Raw genomic sequence first — 5,712 nt, 5'->3', positions numbered from 1 at the left:
AACCGCGCGTTGCATTATTGGACGTTTCCCATAATGATGTCACAAGAATCGTGATTGATGTCCCGAAGGTCACAAGGGGGGATGAGGAAAAGGAGGAGGGAATTGTTTACGCTAAATATAGCGGAAAAAAATTCCTCGCTAGATTTAGCTGAAAAAATTTCTTCGCTAAACTTTGCTGAAAAACTTCGCCGTTAAATACAGCGGAAAAATGTTCCTGCTAAATTGGCGGAAAGTTTAGCGGAAAATGTTTCCCGCTAAATTTAGCGAAAAACATTCCCCGCTAAATTAAGCGGAAAAATTTACTCCTGGAGAAGGGGAACAAGAGGGAGAAAGGACAAACACAAATCTCCAAACACAGCTAGGTGACTGGTGCACGACTGAAACAAATACCGCCTGGCCCGGGTATCGAACCCGGGACCTCTCCATTTCCAGTGGAGTGCTCTACCAACTGAGCTACCCAGGGGTTGTTCGTCAGTAGAGCAAACAAGTTTTATCAGCCGCCACCAGTCTAACACCAACACGAGGTGGCGTCCGTGCTCTCCATACATGGAGCGAAGTGTAACGGGGCGTGGCAACGTAATTTCCTCTAAAAGTCTTTCGGCTACTCAGCTTGTCTGCCAGACTGTGTGCGGTGTTGTCCTATTCGAATCGAGAAAGGGAATTAAACGAAACAATGCTCACCGAAAGCGGCAAATAGCGCGTTCGAGTCGTAAACGAAACCATCAATACAGACACCTCTTTGTGCTCCGAGACAAATTTAAAAAAGAAAAAAAAAAAAGAGAAAAAACGAAGATGAAGATGATTAATGTTTTAAGAGATCTAAAACTTTCGGAAGAATTTCACCAGCCTGGTACACGGTCTGCATCACAATCCATGCATTACTTGCTTTACTGTGGTGTACTCACACGTTATCAAACCGCCGTAACAAAACAAAAAAAAAAAAGTGGAAAGGGATGCAGCTCGACACTTGAACACGCTTACAATTTCAAGGTGGGTGGACGCATTGAGAAGACTGAGGATTCAAAAAAAAAAGTAAAGAAATAAATAGAATAAGCGACGACGGCAAGCCTTCTTGGGATCCTAGTAAAATGGCCACAGATCTCAGAAATCGAAGCAAAATATATTGAAACTTGGCGCGTGTACCAGCAGCACCACACCGATTTGTTAATTATTCTTCATTTTAATTTATAATTTACGATCTTGTAAGCCTTGCAGGCTATGGTAACGTTAATATTTCGAGACCCATATGAAGCCGCTTGTGTTTACACACGTCTCAGAGAGTCAGAATTTATATTGTTGGTACTCACACGTGCTCATTATACCATAACGAAGCCCACGCGGGACCCAGGCAAAAAAATTTAAAAAAAAATAAAACGCCGCTTGGCGTTTTTTTTTTTTTTTTTTTTTTTTTCTTTTGGAGAGGGTCACATGGTGAGGTCGTTTTTTTAAAGGATCTCGTGCGCCCCTCGTGCGCCCCTGGTGCGTCTTTGGTCGCCGGTGCCACCGGCAAGGGCGCGCTGGCGATTGACCCCTGAATTCACCATAAGTTTCCCATCTTCTACCACAATATCGGGTAATTTTATGTCGCAACGAGGAATCTTAGTTAACGAACGTCAGCATGAAAATAAGGGGAATCAACAGCTTTACCATGGCATTACCGTGGCAACGGGATTTTTTTCCCCTGTTTACATGGCGGCGTCCACGACTTGGTGTCGAACAGGTGATATTGAAGCCCAACACTTGCCTGTCTATTAGAAAGTCGGCATGCAGCAGACGCTTTCGACACCGTGCAGGTGGCGTCTGTCTAGAGCCAGTCGTCACAGCGCGGCTTTGGAAAGCGAGCAAGCAAGTGTGTCAAGCGTCGTGTGCACGAACGCTGAGAAAGTCACCGCGGGATGAGAAAGCCGTACAAGCCCTGCTTCCAGCAGGTGTTCATTTTCCTCCGCCGTGATGAGAATGAGTATTCGCACCGAAACGTTTTTGGTGCGCCGATTGTATCGAAAGTCAGCCGCGACAGCGGGCAGACAAAGCAGACAGCTTGCAAGGAGCAGACGACACAGCGGCGAGCGGATGATGGGAGCTGCGGGTCGGTGGCGTCGGTGCGCAAGGCAGTTGGGGGTTCCGTTTTTTTTCCGGCGTCGCTGAGCATGACGTCATGCCGAGTCCTGTGGTATTTAAACGTCCTTGGTGGTCCTTGACCACCAGTGAGGCGCCGTTATTGCAACATACCAATCTGACCACTGCCGGACTGCATACGCGCTATCGCTTCTTCCCTTACGGCCTTTTCTGTCGCAGAAAAAAGCACGAGCACCATTCAACGTGGGGGCGCTGCAAGCCAATTATAGGTTACGTCAAAGCGTATGCTCAGATTGAGCTGCCCAAGTGCTCAGCAGCAAAAAGCACAATGCACGATTTAAAAAAAAAAAAAAAAAAAAAAAACTGCTGTGCATGCGCGTGCAGAGCGTGTTGCTAGCGCCCCCTGTTTGGTTGGAAAACAAATGGGCGTGCCGGCTATTCCTAGGCTGCGCCCAGAAGCGAGGACGAAGAGAGCTCGCGAGTCGCTTTCTTTGTCGCCATGCCGGCGCACAGTGTTGCGAATGGTTGCGCGAATTACTTTTACGGTAAAGAGAAGGCCAAGTTTTTCAAGATTTCCGTCGTCCATGCTGTATCCTGCGGAGAGAGAGGCTTGGATAGCTGCCGTGAGGAGAAGGAACACGGACAGTTCACCGTGGCAGCCGAACGTGCACTGCCGGATCTGATGTGCGCATTCTGTGACGGGTACGTCGATTTTGTACGCTCCTGGAGAATTTCCCACACTATTCAATGTGGGTCTCGAGGCAACGCTTAGAACACAATGTATCAGGCCACGCCATGCATCGTGAAGCATTGTTGTATTCCAACCACTTTCCACCCTCGCACCCAGAATGTCGAAGTTTCCGGCGTTGCGCGATAGGCGGCGCGCACTATTCTGCATATCGTGGATTACCCTCCTGCTCAGCGGTTGCCTCAGCGATAATCTACTGTCGTGTTCAGAACCGCCATTCAAGCTCGGGGAAGACTCCTGGGCCGGTTTTCTCGAAGCGACGGTAAACCCATTTTGGTAAACCACGGTGCCAAGGAAGGGAAAAGTACCTAGGTACTGTAATAAACGGCTGGATATAGAACAACGATAATTATTTTTGATTGGGCAGTAAGATGCGCCATCTATCGGTGAAACAAGCCAGTCATTTTGTTTATCCTCTTTTTCCGCTGGTTGTTATCGATCTAGTATGATATTTTAAGACAAAATGTAGTAATGTTGTACTTGAAAACCAATTTATTTGCTTCAGATGGTACGAAGAAATTTTAGCTACTATGCTAGAGTTCGTCGACAAATATTCGAAAATGTTAGAAACGTATCCTTCAATATGTTTCGCCATAAACAACGCATAACTTTCCCGTGTGCCTTCCGGTCTGGCAAAGCTGGTGCTGTAGTCTCGTTTTTGTTCCTTGCGACGGACGTTTCTGCGATTCCTGCTCATCTCAACTGTTTGCTCTCTCTTCCGTTTGCCCAACCGACCCACCGGTGACGAGAAGCTAAGCTTCTCGTCACCGTTGAATTGCTGGCCACCGGGGATATGTAGAAACCTCGATGCTGTCAGCATACTGTCGGCGCACTGCGAACAGAGTAAAATGTCCCAGCTGTTCACCCGAAACGAAGACTTTATGGAGGATGACCCCCTTTCTCCGCAAAGTAACCGCTGCTCACGAGTTGGCGTGCACAGTGTAAGAAATTAAACGTGTTAGTATAAATATATACCAACACTCGTTCGCAAAACATTTTTTTACCCACCATAAAAACACTTGCAAGGCTTATGTATCGTCATATGGCTTGCATCCCGGACTGCTGAAGAGTGATGCGTTCGCGGAATGCTGCCGTCGGTTAGTTTAGTAGTCCCTCTGAACTACCGCTTTGTTTTACGTGCTAATAGGCTGATGGCTCGTCATTTATATAACAGCCGGATCGAAATGAATGTTCAGCAGAACCAAGCAGAACTATTAGCCCTCATTAAGCGACGTCGCGGCCATTTTGCTTATAGGTACTGCTCCTCCCTCGGGACCCCTGCTCTCCCAGTCACGTGACCTAGAATTCCCCCTCCTAGGGACAATAGTTAACTTTAACCCACGGTTCGCGTTCAAGAGAACGGGCCCTGGCGTGACCTTTACCAGCTGCCCAGTGATGAATCTCTAAGAACCACGTGGAAAAAGAAGATACCAAGAAACAACCTTGTTGTCAACAGGTACTAATCTACGGTGTGTGTGTAAGTCCCTCTATTCCCTTAGTGAAGCGTTTAACGGATGATTGCTTTAATGGCAATCAAATTAAGAAACAATAAAATGCTAATACCCTGCGATTTTTGTGCCGTGGCATTACCTCGGGAAGAGTCAACATTCAGGTTTTCGACCAGTGATGTAATTATGCTTTTTCTACTGATTCTCAGAGTTCCTACTCAGAATTAACGTTCACCGCCAGTCACCGAGAATCTAGCAGCACCTTACGCGCATGTCGCATTTCCAGCGAAACGTAAGATATAGGGCATAGCAGGCTCCGCGTTAGCTTCCAAACAATTTACGCGTTTGCTTCCTCTTTGTCGGCTTCTCCAGTTTGCTTTTAGCGGAGTCTTTACTCATGGACAACATTCTGTGGAATTTCCAAAAAAGGGGAAAACAGCACGAGTGCACAGCATTGATCAGGCCTCAAATTCGCTCTACCGAACCATTGATTGTATGCATAGCTGCAGAAAGTTGTCCCCAAGTATTTGCGTAGAGAGGCTCACTGGGTGCGCTTCTGTTTTCCTCACTATGGGTAGTGCATGTGCTACCCACGCGGTTATGTTTTGATTTTCATAGCGCATAGAATGTTGGCATTGTTAGTACTTGCACTAGCAGAGGATTTTGAAGCATTCTCACTCCGGGTTATGAAAAGGTACCACCCTGCGGCGATACCCAAACTTCTTCCCTCGAATAGCACAGTGACACATCATACGGCTGCGCTGTGGCTCAACTTCCGGCCACCCAGCAAGCCGATCATGTGCCAGTGCCGCTTCGGAAAATATAGATGTTATTATGCTTCACTGGAGAGGCCGTAAGACAGCGAGGGCGAATCCAGTCCGGTCGTGATCTCATCAACCAGTTTGGCTACGCCACTGCCGCCGTATTGCGTCTAGAAAACATTTGTCTTTCTGCGCGTTCCCCAACCTCGCTGGAGCACTGCCTGTGCAAATCACGAGTAGGCACGAGCCATCTCGATCACTGCCGCTTTCCACTTGTGCACTAATGTTATGATGACTTTACGCATGCGCCGAACGCGTCAATCTACCCGTCCTGTCCAGAACCAAACCTGAGGCTCTAATGGCTTAGTGGATTCGACACAGCGATACAGGAAGACAAAGTAGAACGCCTGTCTTGTGTACACCCCTCTGTGCTGTGTCGAACCACTAAGCATGAACCAACTAGCCCGCATCGCCAGCCCAATTCAGCTCTAAGGGTGACATTACACAGCTTCTTTTTACGCACCAAAAAACGCGAACGTCTTTAGAAGCATAAATCCAAACCCGGAGAATTTATTCGAACCACTTGGTCCTTGTACGTATAGCGTTCGATGCGCAAAGTTGAAAGTGCTTGATTTAGCTGGTCTTGTTCTTCTATCACCGCCATTAGTCCGAAAAAAAA

At 47.4% G+C, this 5,712-nt stretch overlaps 1 non-coding gene across 1 annotated transcript; it reads right to left on the bottom strand.

Annotated features, from left to right (window-relative positions):
* Window positions 1-390: 390 nt before the first annotated feature.
* Trnaf-gaa lies at window positions 391-463 on the bottom strand. The gene has a single exon. It is a non-coding gene; the product is annotated as a tRNA-Ser (tRNA).
* Window positions 464-5,712: the final 5,249 nt, after the last annotated feature.

Source organism: Ixodes scapularis, unplaced genomic scaffold (genome assembly GCF_016920785.2).
Source record: "Ixodes scapularis isolate PalLabHiFi unplaced genomic scaffold, ASM1692078v2 PGA_scaffold2__306_contigs__length_199485367, whole genome shotgun sequence".
NCBI lineage: Eukaryota > Metazoa > Arthropoda > Arachnida > Ixodida > Ixodidae > Ixodes > Ixodes scapularis.
This window is presented reverse-complemented; position numbering and strand designations above follow the sequence as displayed.